The sequence below is a fragment of the Onychostoma macrolepis genome, chromosome 02, assembly GCF_012432095.1.
Source record: "Onychostoma macrolepis isolate SWU-2019 chromosome 02, ASM1243209v1, whole genome shotgun sequence".
In the NCBI taxonomy this organism is placed as follows: Eukaryota; Metazoa; Chordata; class Actinopteri; order Cypriniformes; family Cyprinidae; genus Onychostoma; species Onychostoma macrolepis.
In genome coordinates, this window is record NC_081156.1 from 31,253,310 (window position 1) to 31,270,336 (window position 17,027).

Here is a 17,027-nt window from a genome sequence, read left to right on the forward strand (position 1 = left end):
GTCTATTCTGTTTATTATTAGCCTTATATTTCACTCTATTACCTTAAATTATATGCATGACTACACTCTCTCTGTACTTTCTCCACTGGATGCTCCTGTCACCAAGACGAATTTCTTGTGTTTTTGTGCGTGTAAACACACTTGACAATAAAGCTCTTTCTGATTCTGACATTTAAAACGCATTTTGAGGTCTGGAAGGATTGGTAGCTACAGTATAAAAGCTCAAATTTTAGATTTCGATATGGCAATAGCCTATTGTCCCACATAAAACTTTAATAGCCAGTCAAATATGTATATAATCGAAAGCGATTAATTTATTTTTGATAATTATTACTTTACTTCAGTTTGGTTTTCAATAACTGCTGTTAGTTTCGTTTCATTTTCGTTTTTATTTCTTTGACATTTCTTTGACATTTTCTTTCTTTCTTGATAAATAAATGCCTTTATTTTCGTTAAATACAGTTCCTAATATAACATGTCTTAAGATTTTCAAACATATGCTGACGAAAACAATACGATTATCCCTTATAAAGTACAATTATTGCGTATTGATCTATGCATTACAGTAGGTCTTAATATAGATCTGTCTCAATATTAATCATACATAAAAAGAAAATGTGGAATCACTTGCATGCTCTTGATTAAACTACCGTTTATTTGCATATTTGTTCTTATATTGAATAACAAAGATAAAAAAATAGCTATATTGTGATTGATAAATATATAGTCATTATTATTAAGAAAAGAATTGGAGGAAAATATGCAACGTTGCTTGGTGATTTTGCTTTGTAATCTTTAACTCGATTTTTCTCAAAATCAGATCTGCTGCCCGCCTCTATTGCCTTCAAACGGCTGTAGCTCAGTCATTTTTGTCTGATTCCAACAAGTCATATATAATTTTTTATATTATATATATTTTATTTTTATATCATTTTACTCATTTTAGAATGTTCGTCACATTCATTTTTAGAATTATTACTTTATTGTAGTTATAGGCTTTCAATAACTGTGTTTCATTTTAGTTTTCATTTATTTTGAGATTTCTTTCTTTCTTTATTTGCCTGCATGCCTTTATTTCCGTTAAATACAGTTCTTAATACAACATATTTTACTGTTTAAACATGAATACAATATTTATTACATTTAAACTCGTTTAACAAGCATTTTAGAAGTAAATGAAATATCGTATACATATTTAAACGGTAAAATGTTATATTAGGAACTGTATTTAACGAAAATAAAGGCATTTATTTATCAAGAAAGAAAGAAATGTCAAAGAAATGTCAAAGAAATAAAAACGAAAATGAAACGAAACTAACAGCAGTTATTGAAAACCAAACTGAAGTAAAGTAATAATTATCAAAAATAAATTAATCGCTTTCGATTATATACATATTTGACTGGCTATTAAAGTTTTATGTGGGACAATAGGCTATTGCCATATCGAAATCTAAAATTTGAGCTTTTATACTGTAGCTACCAATCCTTCCAGACCTCAAAATGCGTTTTAAATGTCAGAATCAGAAAGAGCTTTATTGTCAAGTGTGTTTACACGCACAAAAACACAAGAAATTCGTCTTGGTGACAGGAGCATCCAGTGGAGAAAGTACAGAGAGAGTGTAGTCATGCATATAATTTAAGGTAATAGAGTGAAATATAAGGCTAATAATAAACAGAATAGACAATGCATTAAAAAACAATAACTATGGTAATAAAACTATAGATAAAATAGAATTATGAATGTGCAGATGTTTTAGGTTATGTACAACATAGGCCTATAGAGAAAATAGAAAGAATTATGAATGTGCTATTTTACAGATGAAAAGTTTTGAGAAGTTATGTACAGATGGACAGTCCTGAGATGTTAGTTATTGCTCAGGTGGAATATAGCCTGAGAGAAAAGCCGTTCTTATGCTGTTCAGTGATGATTTATCTGTGTCCGAATGCAAGAACAGACACAATGTTTTAGTATTGAAGGCCAAAATAGATCTCAATTAGGCTAATTCATGCACATGCATGCTCTTGTTTTCTTCTGTGTAAGATGGCAGAAGTGATGCAACCGGAAACTGTAACTATAGTATCTCGTGCGCACGCGATAGTTTCTCGTGCGCACGCGTTAGTATCTCGTGCGCACGCGATAGGTATCTTTTTTTTTTTTTTTGCCAATGTCCCTTTAGGGGCTCCGTACATTGGGACCTTCAATGCTACAGAAATTTTTATGTACCCTTCCTCCGATCTGTGCCAATCCTGTCTCGGAGGTCTACAGACAATTCCTTGGACTTCATTTTAATGCTTTCTAAAAAGTCATAACTTTCATCTGTAACCGAAGCAACCCTATCAGCTGGAATGAAGACTCCCTTCCTCTTTTGAGGTAAATTTGCTTTGACTAGATTTTATTTCATGTAACACACATATGACTTTACAATGAATAGACTGACAACTGCTATTTGTCAGTTAATGATTTCTTACCTTTAAGAGAATTAAAGACAGTCTATCCTACCTAGAGATCATCTTAGATGATTGTGCACCTTATTGTGTTTGTTGTTGTGGGAGTGATAGTGTTTGTTGGTTTCGTTCTTTGCTGTTGCTGCAAGAACAATAAGGGTATGTCCATTTCACAAATCCTGAAAAAATTATCTCATATTTAGTACTAATGTAATTTTGGAATACGGAACTTTGTAAAGAGGGAAATTAAAGCTTCAAAGTTTGGCCTGTATGTTATTAAACCAAACTAAACCACTGTGTATAGTTTTGTGTATAGTCTGAGCTAAATAATGACACATTGTCTTTTAGAGCTGCTTTACAGCAAAGTCTGAATCATCTCCATAGTTGAGTTTCCATTATTGATTATACTTTTTTCCTTTTGATCTCTGTGAATCTGCTTTGACACAATCTGTATTTATACCCCCGGTTTCACAGACAAGGCTTAAGCCTAGTCCCCGACTAAAATGTAAGTCTGAGCTGTTTCAACTGAAAGAAACCTATGGAGTCAATTTAACGCCGCATATATATGCAAAAGAAAATAAAGTTTTGCAAAAGAAAATAAAGTATTGCAAGAAGAAAATAAGTTTTGCAAACAAAAATAAAGAATTGCAAAATATAAATTAAACAGAGCAAAAGCAATGATTTTGCAATACATATTTTCCATCGCCATATCTACTAATTTATTTGCAATGCAGCTTTTATTTTGCGTTTCAGTCAAGTTTGAGCTTGCGATACCGTTTTCCCTTTGCGCTTCACGTTTCTGCGCGTCTCACTTTGTGGCGCTGTTTTGACATGGGGGTGGAGTCAGGGGACGGGGGCGTGTCCAACAGGCCTGGGCATGCCTCCCTGGAAGTGACGTCATCGGCCCGAGACGCAGATCACAGCTGATCCAGGCACCGTCACTGAGCAGAGGCATGCGGGTGGATCGTTTCCTTTCATTCACTAGCTTTAAAACATGCATGTTTTCATTTTATTAACAAATGTATACGTGTATTAGCAGCGTTTGCTCAAGTTAAAGAAGTTGTTAATATGAACATCTGCTGTTTATTTCTCTCAATGTGTGCACACTTTATTACGAAGCCCGGGAAGTCACCTGTAGGAGAAAAAAAAAACAATCCGTTCCCTCAGTTTATAAACCGTGCCCACGGATTAAAAAACCGTACCCACGAATTTCCAATCCGTGCGCTCAGATTTTGTAAACCGTACCCTCGGTTTTTGAAACCGTACCCACATATTCATAATCCGCGCGCACGCTTTCGCAATCCGTTCCCACGGGTTTGTAAACTGTACTCACGGATTCATGCAGCAAGCTCCTAGGTAGCCTACGTGTTAAAGAATCATATTGTATATTGTTTTATTGCATATTATTATGTGGAATAGGCCTACAGTACATTGTAATGGACACGCGTTGGAATACAACGATTTAATGAGAAAGATGTGCGTCAAAATCTTGTTTAATTTGTGATCATTTTAGACTTGATTATTATTGTATAATAAACCTGGCATTGTGACTGACTTTTGAGTCGTTTGTTACTCTTTTGTAAGTCGTTTTGAATAAAAGCTTCTTCTAAATGCATGTAACCTAAATATATAACAACAACAACAATAATAATAATAAAATAATAATAGTTATTATTATTATTTTAATTTATAGGCTAAATAAATGAGTGCACTTAAGACAGTAAAATGTTTGTCATAAAATAATTCATGAATGCTTTATTTTTAATAACATTTTACAGTTTTGGAAATGTGTTTGTGTACTGTTCATTCTTAACACGAAGACTTATTTTGGTGATTTTATTATACATTTTATATAATCAGTTCGGAGTAGCACAGTGCTCATTCAACAAATGCACAGCTAAACAAATGAGTTTTGAGTCTAGATTTAAATGTGGCTAATGTTTTAGCACATCTGATCTCTTCTGGAAGCTGGTTCCAACTGCGGGCGGCATAATAGCTAAAAGCAGACACCCCTTATTTTGTGTGAACCCTTGGTGTTTCTTTTTTTTCTTTTTTTTTTTATTATGCAAACAAACATACAGATACTTACAGGTAACAAATCAAATACAAAATAACCAAGGTCAACAAAACATACATGACAGCCAACATGATTTGTGTGAGTGAGTGAGTGAGTGTGTGTGTGTGTGTGTGTGTGTATATGTGTGTGTGTTTGTGTAAGTGTTGGGGGTGGAAGTATATAAATAAAGGAAAGTACAACAGACATGACAAAAGTAAAAAAAAAAAAACAATAGTAATGATAACAGTAATAATAATAATAATAATAATAGCATTAATAACAAAAATTAGAAGATGGAGGATGAGGAAGGTGATAAGTAATAATAGTAATAGTAGCAGCAACAATATCAATAAATAAATAACAGTAATAATAATAATAATAGTAATTAACTCAATTAATCAGAAATGAGGGGAAAGTTGGAGGGTGAGGAGGATGACAAATATCAATAATAATTGTATTAAATAGTAATTAGTAATAGTAGCAACAATAACGATAATAAATTTATTCATCCGAGACAGGGGGTGGTTGGGGAATCAGGAAGAGGACAAATTCTAATAATAATAATAATAAAAATAATAACGGTAGTAATAATAATAATAATAAAGCTATAAATAGTAAGATATTGTAAGGCTGCCTCTGGGCCCTCCATGCGTAAGGCATAAATTAGGCCCAAAACGAGCCATCAAGGAGAGGTGCTGCGGGGCACAAGGCCCAAAGTCCCACCCCCGGCCGCCACTCACATGCCACGCTTACCCTACATATGTATATGTATTGTTGAGTGTATGATGCATTGAAAAAGCGTGACGTGCAGCATGGAACCAGCCCAGTGCAAAGTCCAAAGTCCAACCCTTGGTGTTTCTAACTCGATCCTAATGATCTGAGTGGTCTGTTAGGTTTACATTCAGTGAGCATATCTGCAATGCATTTAGGTCCTATGCCATTTAGAGATTTATAAACGAGTAAAAGTACTTTAAAATCAATCCTAAATGTAACTGGAAGCCAGTGCAAGGACCTGAGGACTGGTGTGATATGCTCAAATTTTCTGGTTCTAGTCAGAATCCTGGCAGCAGCGTTCTGTTTAACTAAAGAAAGTTCTGGCACATCCAACAGTTTATTTCATCAATGCATTGGCAGAGGGAGTCAATGGGGCTGTAGTCATTTGGAGATAAGGCTAGGTAAATCTGGGTATCATTAGCATAGCTGTGATAGGCAATTTGGTTCTTTCTCATTATTAGACTTAGTGGGAGCATATACAGGCTAAACAAGAGTGGTGTAAGAATTGAGCCTTGTGGGACTCCGCATGTCATGGACGTCCACTTAGACTTATGCTCTCCTATACTCACATAATAACCTCTCCCTTCTAAGTATGACCTGAACCATTTGAGTACCATCCCAGAAAGCCCGACCCAGTTTTCCAGTCTCTCTTGAAGTATGTTATGATCAACAGTGTCAAACGCAGCACTAAGATCTAGTAGTACCAGAACTGATATTTTGCCTGAATCAGAATTGAAGCGAATATCATTTATTATCTTAATGAGTGCTATGATGCGCTCGGAAACCAGACTGAAAATTGTCCAGGTATCCATTTGAGTTTAAGTAGTTGTTCAGCTGATTAAAAACTACCTTTTCAATAATCTTACCTATGAAAGGAAGATTTGATATTGGTCTATAGTTGCTCAACATTGTGTTATCAAGATTGCGCTTTTTCAGAAGGGGCTTAACAACTGCAGTTTTCAGGGAGTTTGGAAAAGTCCCAGAAAGAAGTGAAGCATTCACCACTTCTAAGAGATCTGCTTCTAAACAGTTAAGCACACTTTTGAAAAAAGATGTGGGAAGTGTGTCAAGATAGCATGTTGACGATGTAAGGTGCTGTACTATTTCTTTCAAAATTTTGCTATCAGTTGCTTCAAAAACAGACATAGATTCGACCACAATTTCAAAAAGAAGTGACTGTGTGACCTCTGCAAAAGTAGATATGCCAATCTCCTTTCTGATATTATTGATCTTCTCAGAAAAGAAGGAAGCAAACTCATTGCATTTACTGTCGGAGAGCATTTCACTGGGAATTTGACTTGGGGGGGGGGGGTTTGTCAGTCTCTCCACAGTAGCAAAAAGAGTGCGAGAGTTGTTTAAGTTACTGTTTATGAGGTTTGAGAAGAAGGTCTTACTAGATGTGGCTAGTTCCACATTGAAAGCATGAAGGCTGTCTTTATAGATGCTATAGTGAATTTCAAGTTTTGTCTTCCGCCACATCCGCTCAGCTTTTCTGCATTGTCTTTTCATACTCTGAACTGCTGTTGATTTTCTCCATGGTGATTTTTGTCTGCCATTCTTCTTGCAGACCCTTGCCAGAGCAATATCATCAATAACATTCTTAACTTTTGAGTTAAAAGAATCCAGGAGAAGATCAACAGAGTGCAGAAATGTTTGGTGTTAAAGATATAGCCTTCATAAATAGCGGTCTCGTTAATGCATCTCTTTCTGACAGAGACAGATCTAGATTCAGTGGTAACAGAGATCAATATATCAAAGAAAATACAGAAGTGATCAGATAGTGCTACATCCTTAACAACAATGGATGAAATGTTTAGACCTCTACTGATGAGTAAATCTAGAGTGTGTCCACGATTGTGTGTGGGTCCATGCACATGCTGGGTCAGATCAAAAGTGTTTAAAACAGTAATAATTTCTTTTGCAGTTTTGATTTCTGCATTATCTATGTGAATATTAAAATCCCCTGCAATAGTAAAACAGTCAAACTCTGAGGAAATCATTGATAACATTTCTGTGAACTCTTCAACAAAGGCTGGAGAGTATTTTGGAGGCCTGTAAATAATGATAAACAGAATGCGTGGAGCACCTTTCAACACAATACCTAGGTATTCAAAGGACAAATACTGACCAAATTACACTTGCTTGCATTGATAAACATCTTTAAATAGAGCAGCTACACCTCCACCTCTCCTAACAGTCCTGCAGACACTTGTAAAGTTAAAGTTAGGAGGGGCTGTTTCATTGAGGACTGTTGCACTGCAGCTGTCTTCAAGCCATGTTTCATTTAGAAACATAAAATCCAGGTTGTTTGTGGTTATTTAAATCATTGATCAGAAATGATTTATTTTTTAGTGAGCGAATGTTTAAAAATGCTAACTTGATGGAATTACATTTTGTCTCTACAGCAAGCTTAGATTGGTGCATTACAGGCCGCAGATTAGATGGGTCAGCCGTACGGTTTGAGAAGGCCTTAGACTTTCTATCACGTGATAAAACAGAAATATAGAAAGCTACAGGCACACTGGGTTGTTCTGTGAACATTTGTGAATGTTGCTGCTAATATAGCGGGAACCCGACACATATCACTGAGAGCTGTTATCAGTTGTTTTTGGTTCACCTACAGCCGATGGAGGAGGGTTTGGGCCCTCGCGTTGTGGCAGCGGTCGGAAAGCTCTCACAGGAGGAGGAGGGAGAGCTGGGCCTGCAGTCTTTGGTGGTTGTGGGGCCCGCCGTTTTTTAGTTGATATCTGGGGGCTTGCAGCAAACGAGTGGGAGAGTTTGGTCCCAGCATACACCAGTTCCTCCATTTTCTGTGAGAAGCTTAGGAGTGGAGATTCTGGAGAGAGGGATAGTGTGTCTGGCGAGCGGGGCTCTGGCTCTGGTGTTTCCGGTGGCTGTGATATGTTGTCCTGGCTTCCCTGGCTGTTTTCCAGATAGTTGTCCTCGGGTGCTGAGTCTTGGAGCTGTTGTAGTACGTCACAGTCTGTCTGTGAAGAGCTCGTTGGGCAGGGCTCAGCCGGGATAGTTTCCATGAGGAAAGTTTGTTTTGGCTGCGTGGTGTTATCAGTGTCCTTGTGGGATCTGTCAACCACAAGATGACTGAGGCTGACATGAAGTCCTGTGTTCACTCATACTCTGTCCAGGTGTGTGTGTGCCATTGAGTGGATTGGCACACACCACTGAAGGATGACGGAGGGAGAAATAGATATTGTCCTTTAGGACTCTTGCACCAAGCTTGTTTGGGTGGAAGCCGTCCAGTTTAAACAGTTGTCTGTGGCCCCAGAAAATATTGAAGTTGTCGATGAAGTTGACTCCTTTTGTACTGCAGGTTCTTTGTAGCCATGTATTCAGCGCAAGCAGGCGTGAAAACATGTTAGTTCCCCTTACTGGGAGTGGTCCACTGATGAACGACTGAACTTCAAGTCTTTGAAGTGTTTCAAAGAGTTCACTGAAATCCTTCTAAAGCAGTTCTGACTGCTCTTTCCGAATATCGTTCTTCCCCACATGGATGATGATTCGATTTACAGTCTTGTGCTTCATCAGAATGTTCCGAAGTTCCTTGTTCACATCAGAGACGGTTGCTTGAGGAAAGCAGCATGTAGTTGTAGTCCTGCTACTGATGTTTCTGATAATAGAGTCACCCACTATCAGAGTCCTGGGCTCGGCTGCGCTCTGAGCTGAGTGCCGCTGTCTGCTCGACCTCGAGCTTCTGTTAGTAGCGATGTTAGCTGCTGGCTGATTCGATCCATGGTTAGTCACATTTGGGGATTCCTCACCCACATTCATTAATGCTTCAAATCGGTTCTTAAGATGTATAGGGGGTTGTAGAATGCCAGTGTTTACAAGTCTTGTCATAGCCGTATCTGGGGTAGAGGATGCTACCGCAGAAATACGAGATACTAGTGATAATCTGATGTCTCGAGTGCCTTTGGGTCTCGCTCCCGGTTTGTGCCATCGATTAGTCTGTCGATCAGCTTGTTCCTCTACATTTTGTATAAACTGTTGAGATTCACTAGATTCACAGAACTCACTGGCTGTATGCTGAGGGGGTCCGTGATGACGATCTGCTGTGTGTTCCACTTGTTTTGGAGGTCCAGCAAGTAACTTTGTTTCAAGAACCGCAATCCTTTGTAGAAGTCTGTGGCAGTTCATGCAGCAAGTATACATTCCACGAGAGGCATTTTCTTTCCCGTCTGTTTGAATGTAGGCAGCTGTGTTTTCCCGACTCCGGAATGTAAACTGCTGGCAGTGGGAGGCAAAGAGTCTTCTTTTTCTAAAAACTGTGTTGTTTGAGCACTGTGCTGATATGCTGAAGTTAAAATCTTAGAGAAATCTGAGAAAAGTACATAAAAAGTACATCAATAGGGAGCGAAGCGCAGAGCAATAAGCAGGAGCGTCCGAACAGTAGCGAATCCGGAAGAAGAAGCGGTGAAATGTCACCCGATTAAGTCAAAGGACACTCACTGGATGTCATGACAACAAAAGTCAGAAGGAAAAGTTTGAATATCTCGCCTTCGCTTTCATTTCGGACCATCTCCAAAAAGACATTAAAAAACTAAACAAATTATTTAAAAGTTTAACATGCGTTAAATTTAATTAGTGCTCTAAAGATATGAAATGGAGGCGGGTCCGGATTGAATTGACCGTTCGCAAAGAGCTTGATTGACAGGCGATCTGACCAATCAGAATGCGGACATTATGTGCCACCGCTGCTATAGACTTGCCCTGCGTCCCAATGTTCATACTATCCATCCTAAATAGAATGTGAGATTACAATAAGTGTGTCCCAAAGCATATTTGAAAAGAGTACGCCAAAAGTCCCCAGATGGTCTACTATTTCAGGTCGATTTTTGAAGTGTGGATCCATGCACACTCTAATGGCTAAAATTGCCCACAATCCATTGCGCTTTGGCGAAGGATTCGGCCCAGAACTACAAACACAAATAAAAGGTGTTAACAAAATAAACGTGGCGGATGCGTGCGATCGACGGTTAGGTAGAGAGGTTTACAAAAAGAGGTTTGAGTTACTAATAATCAACATTTAACCTGGGAAAAAAAATATTTATTTATTGTTATCCATGTTATATTTAATCTGCAACATCAATGTTAACATCCATTTGGTCGTTAACTTTTAAATGCATCATTATGCAGAAAATATGAGCAGAGTTCTCCGCATGACAGACCCGTGACTGGCAGAACAACACGGTACTTCTTTCTCTCCAATCCGGTAGGAAGGTAAATTAAATTAAATGTGGAGGATGTTAACTGTGACAAGATGATTGACAGGCCAGTTTACAGTGACAGGGTTAGTGTAACTGTGCGTTCACACCAGATGCGACTTGCGCGAATAAATCGCGCTATTCGCGCGTAGTTGGACGCTTGAACATTTTGAGTTTACTCGCTTCGTTCGCGCGTGAAATTCACTTCACAATAGACGCGAATTCGCATCAAGGAGGGGCTTCTGCCAGGCGGCTCCAGTCTCATTACACTACACTGGTCCAATCACAAATAACTATTTTTTACTCCACTGCGCGTCGGGTGGTTCTTCGCCTCCACGTCGTACATTCAAATCGTTTAATGCACAGCTAGCCGTTGATTATTCCTTACTTATATGCACTCCAGATAGGCTACACCAGGGTTCCTCAAATCTTACCCTGGAGGTCCAATCCACTGCAGAGTTTAGCTCCAACCCTGATCAAACTCACCTGTCTGTGATTTTCTAATGATCCTGAAGACATTGATTAGCATGTTCAGGTGTGTTTGATTAGGGTTACAGCTAAACTCTGCAGGAAAGTGGATCTCGAGGTCCAGATTTGAGGAGCCCTGGGCTACACTATACCTGCAATGACCTGTCAGTAGACCCGTCCCCCTGCACCGCAACCCAGTTCTGATGGGGTTTACAGCAACCCTCCTTCACATCAAATAAATGTCACTCCCTGATATTTTGTGATGTAAATGTCATAATCTATTAAAACATTTATTTCATATTATTATATAAAATCCCTTACGAAAATTAACAATTAATAGTGCATGATAATGTTAGCTAATTCAATTTTAATGAGTTAAATTATATTTTGTTTGCTAGAATTCATTCGATTCGTCTTTTTCAACGAGTGATTGCTATTAAATCATAGGAGTCAGACTGCGCTGGCGTATAAACATCATATTCTCTATGGTGTTCAGGTCTGGTGAGTTTGCTGGCCAGTCAAGCACACCAACACCATGGTCATTTAACCAACTTTGGTGCATTTGGCAGTGCGGGCAGGTGCCAAATCCTGCTGGAAAATGAAATCAGCATCTTCAAAAAGCTGGTCAGCAGAAGGAAGCATGAAGTGCTCCAAAATTTCTTGGTAAACAGGTGCAGTGACTTTGGTTTTCAAAAAACACAATGGACCAACACCAGCAGATGACATTGCACCCCAAATCATCATAGACTGTGTAAACTTAACACTGGACTTCAAGCAACTTGGGCTATGAGCTTCTCTACCCTTCCTCCAGACTCTAGGACCTTGGTTTCCAAATGAAATACAAAACTTGCTCTCATCTGAAAAGAGGACTTTGGACCGCTGGGCAACAGTCCAGTTCTTCTTCTCCATAGCCCAGGTGAGACGCCTCTGACGTTGTCTGTGGTTCAGGAGTGTTTTAACAAGAGGAATACGACAACTGTAGCCAAATTCCTTGACACGTCTGTGTGTGGTGGCTCTTGATGCCTTGACCCCAGCTTGACCCCCAAGCGAACTTGCTGACGCGTTGAGTATAAAGCTTGGTTTATACTCGACGCGTCCGCAAGTTCGCTTAGGTGCGCGTGTAGCATGTCTGGATCCGTCACTCATTGCACAATAACCACTCAGACACTCAGCAATGAGATCCAGTGACTTTTAATCTGAGAGAAATGAAGAGAGATCATCAGTGGATCGATAGTGCATCAGCTTCTCTTACACTGGTCACACTCAGATGTATTCACGGAGAGAAGCAAACAACCCACGCGCTCGTCAGCTTCACATATATCAGACTGACGATATTGCACGATCAATAAACAAAACAATATATTTGAATACTTCTAGTTTGTAACAATACATTAAGAGAAATAATCAATAATCAATTATACAATTATTTGTAGATATAAATCAATGTTTCTTCACATTATGTGCCAAAAATCAAATAAAACATTGAATATAATTAGCACCTTAACGTGCAGGCCGCACCACGTGCGTCACAGATCATTAATCACACTCTACGTTCAACATGTTCATTAACAGCAGACTGGACCTCTTTCTTTTATGAAACAGATCTATTTTAACAACATACCTGAGAGAAATGAAGAGAGATCATCAGTGGATCGATAGTGCATCAGCTTCTCTTACACTGGTCACACTCTGAGCACAAAATGCTAACTAGTTAGCGCCATGATGATTTGCATAAAATTCGAATTAAATGTTAACTCACATCATCACAAATAACACAATCTGGTTCTGCTATTGCTCAGTCACGCTTACAGAGTGAAAATCGTACATATTTTCAAGAAATGACAACATACCAGATGTATTCACGGAGAGAAGCAAACAACCCACGCGCTCGTCAGCTTCACATATATCAGACTGACGATATTGCACGATCAATAAACAAAACAATATATTTGAATACTTCTAGTTTGTAACAATACATTAAGAGAAATAATCAATAATCAATTATACAATTATTTGTAGATATAAATCAATGTTTCTTCACATTATGTGCCAAAAATCAAATAAAACATTGAATATAATTAGCACCTTAACGTGCAGGCCGCACCACGTCGTCACAGATCATTAATCACACTCTCGTTCAACATGTTCATTAACAGCAGACTGGACCTCTTTCTTTTATGAAACAGATCTATTTTAACAACATACCTGAGAGAAATGAAGAGAGATCATCAGTGGATCGATAGTGCATCAGCTTCTCTTACACTGGTCACACTCTGAGCACAAAATGCTAACTAGTTAGCGCCATGATGATTTGCATAAAATTCGAATTAAATGTTAACTCACATCATCACAAATAACACAATCTGGTTCTGCTATTGCTCAGTCACGCTTACAGAGTGAAAATCGTACATATTTTCAAGAAATGACAACATACCAGATGTATTCACGGAGAGAAGCAAACAACCCACGCTCGTCAGCTTCACATATATCAGACTGACGATATTGCAAGTGCGCGCGCAAAGGGGAAACTCAGGAAGTGTTCCACTAATGACGCTCCCTCAGGAAACCAAACATCCAAAGAAAAGTCCAGCTACATTAATACTTATAACTCGTGAATATTAACAGGAACAAAGTTTTGTGAAGATCATTAACTCACTCCTATTACAAAACACAATAGAATTAGAACATTATAAAGTAAACAAATATATAAATAATAATACAGTATAAAAAAAAAACCCCAAGTCAAGTTAAATCAATACATTTTTCATACCAGTTACACGCGCGCCAAATATGACGTCATCGCGGTGTTAGCGGAAGTTCGCTAAGGGTGAGCGCGACCTCATTTCACGTGGCGGTGTGCACGACATTTTTTGTGACTGGAGCGAACAGTTCGCGCGGCGCCGCAATCAACATGAACAGCTTATATTTTCTTTGTAATTTTTATAATAGTTTTAAAATAATTATTCAAATATATGCCTTTAGCACTGTAACTATAGCAAAGTATTCTATGCACCACAAAACAATGTGTCTGTAATATATTGTATTGTATTCAGAATAAAACAATATTTATCAACATTGCTCTTTTGAACTGTTCTTATATCTTCTCATTTTATATAACATAATAAAGACATCACATGGGTTAATCTATGGCAAAGTACATTTTGCAGTCCCTAACCTTTATAGAAGTGTTGCATTTGCAAAACACTGAAGGGTTTCAACTTATATACATTATAACATTAATCTTGTATTTGAACAGTTGCACCCACTTGAGCCTCAACGTGGCAATATTTTTGTCTAACTTGTACTCTAATAATGTGGTCTAATTTGAAATGTTAGAATAAGAAATAAGACATCCTGTAAATTCCAACACTGTCGAATAACCCACATACCGTTAGCTATACTGCAATATGTAGAAATGTGTCTGCATTATGCACAGAAATGAAAGAGTGAACAAAAAGTTTGATTGTAAAATTTTATTAAATCAACAAACAATAGTCCATCTTGAATGATCTGACGTAATTCCGGTAAAATTCCTACTTCTCTTCTACTTCCTGCGGATTTAAAGGACGATTTTGTTTGTGCGGCCCCTGTTGTTTCAAAGAATATCTCAACAGCGAACGCGTCAAGTATAAATGCCTCGTCCGTTTGGGGAGGTGTGCGCGCAGTCAGCGGAGGCTCGCGAAGCGGAGCCAGGCGCAAGTATAAACGAGGCTTAAACCAGGCTTAAGTCCATTCCTTGTGAAGTTCACCCAAATTCTTGAATCGATTTTGCTTGACAATCCTCATAAGGCTGCTGTTCTCTCGGTTGGTTGTGCATCTTTTTCTTCCACACTTTTTGCTGTTTTGAGTGTTTTGAGTTGATTAGCTGATTGGCATGTCACCATATTCTAATTTGTTGAGATAGTGAATTGGTGGGTTTTTGTTAAATGTGAGTCAAAATCATCACAATTAAAAGAACCAAAGACTTAAACTACTTCAGTCTGTGTGCACTGAATTTATTTAATACACGAGTTTGACAATTTGAGTTGAATTACTGAAATAAATGAACTTTTCCACGACATTCTAATTTATTGAGATGCACCTGTAATAGAAGTCACTCTACAATATGTGGGCCAGATCTGGGCCACGTCAATAAATAAGTCATTTTACAGGGCGTGGGCCGCATCTGGGCCGGAGGAAATTGTTTGAGTCAGTTTTCAGTATGTGGGCCAGTTTTGGGCTGGGGACCCAGCCAGAACTGGGCCAGAAGTTAAGCAAGGTTGTGGTCCAGAGGTGGGCCAGACAAATTTTGCTATCTGGGTGGCCATTCCGTTGGGTCATTTGTCCAGTCACAGATCCCGTACGGACAGTCCGACACAATACGGCTCAGTTTTTCGACGTATCTTGCTCTGTCGAGCAGCAGAAATGATTTTATTTACACCATTCTGGGTCAACACCATGCTTTTCCAACGAGGGGGAAAGGATCGTTTTCCCTCACACAGTTATGACACGACACCGACCAAGTCAATCCACCATCTTGCCCGACAGCTGCAGCCAGTCTCCACAGAAATACTTGTTAAAACAGGGTAAAAAGGGGGCGCACGCGCGCAGATCATGGAATAGACGCTTTTTTCTGAGCTCCTCTCCGCTGGCGCTAGATTTGAAACATTTTCATAACTGAAGTACCATCAGTTCACGCCAAAGTCAATAATGACTTTCTGAAAGCTACCTTTCGTCAGTTGTTTTGAATACGTTGTGATAAATAAGTGCCTTGAAGGCGAATTTCGTCATCTCGTTAACTCATTCTGTGTCGGTAAAATGGCGTCTAAGAAATCTTCAAAAGCCGTTGCAGCTATGAAGGAGGACGCCAATCCAGGTGACTCAATTTCACAGGGAAATGTGAACGCGATACTCGCTGCAATCGGTGCCCAAGGGGATGAACTGAAAAAGTTAATAGAGGACAAGATGACGGCTCTAAGTACTCGCTTGGATGCGTTAGACGCCATGCTGGTTAACCTGCAGTCAGAACAGGCCGACGTCAAACAAAAAATTGTGGAAATAGAAGGGGCCCTGAACGGTACGGATTCACGGCTAGGAGAGGTGGAAAAGGTGTGTGAAGACTTGCGTGCAGAAAATAAATCTCTCTGGGCTAAACTGAATGACTTGGAGGGACGCTCTCGCAGGTTGAATCTCAAATTTGTGGGAATAATGGAAGGAGAATAGCGGGGACGCCCCTCTGCATTTATTTCGGATCTGATTATGGAGCTTTTTGGCCGAGATAACTTCCCCAAACTGGTCAAAATTGATCGAGCGCACCGGGCACTGTTACCCAAGCCATCTGAAGGCCAGAGACCTCGCACCATTATCGCACGGATCCATAATGATCGGGACAAGGATTCAACTCTTCGTTTGAGCCGGGAAAAGTTTCCTCTGGAATATAAAGGAAAGCGGATTTACATCTTCCCTGACTATACTCCGGAGGTAGCCGCGCGGCGACGTGCCTTTAGCACAGTCACGAAAGCTCTGCGAGAGAATATAACTCATACCATTTCATGCTCATACTTTTTGGTTTTGCCCTGAGATTTCGGAGTTCTGGAAAAATATTTTTCAGTGGTACTCAAATGTTTTTGGAGAAGACATCAGTCCAGATCTTGAATTAGCTTTGTTTGGATGTTCTGACCATACATTAGCATTGACACATTCTCAGCAATTGTCTCTTATGTTTGGTATGGTGGTGGCTAAAAGGGTGATATTGATGGATTGGAAGTCCACTTTACCACCCAGCTTTCATAAATGGTTGGCTGAGATGGTTGCTGCCCTCAAGCTTGAAAGAATCCGTTTTTCTAAGATTGACGCTTATAAAAAATTTGATAAAATCTGGGGCCCCTTCCTCACTTACCTTTTTAAGAGTTGAAATTTAATTTTAATATAGTACTTTCTATGTTTAATATTCTGTTTAAGTCTGATTAAGTAAGGCTTTATGGTGAGTATTTTTACTGTATCTGGTGTTGTGAACTTTTATCTTCTACGAAGCAGAGACCAGGAGACGTTGGGATATCTTTCATCCAGAAGTTACTCTTTATTGA

The 17,027-nt window shown here is 38.9% G+C and overlaps 1 long non-coding RNA gene across 2 annotated transcripts; it reads right to left on the minus strand.

Annotated features, from left to right (window-relative positions):
* Positions 1–12,088: 12,088 nt before the first annotated feature.
* Positions 12,089–13,431, minus strand: LOC131529681 (uncharacterized). Of its 2 annotated transcripts, XR_009268167.1 has the most exons (5): positions 13,397–13,431; positions 13,168–13,235; positions 12,813–12,857; positions 12,584–12,651; positions 12,089–12,271 (listed from the first exon to the last, which is right to left on the minus strand). It is a non-coding gene; the product is annotated as an uncharacterized LOC131529681 (long non-coding RNA). The 2 variants fall into 2 exon arrangements; XR_009268166.1 differs by lacking the exons at positions 13,168–13,235; positions 13,397–13,431 and having other exon boundaries at positions 12,813–12,938.
* Positions 13,432–17,027: the final 3,596 nt, after the last annotated feature.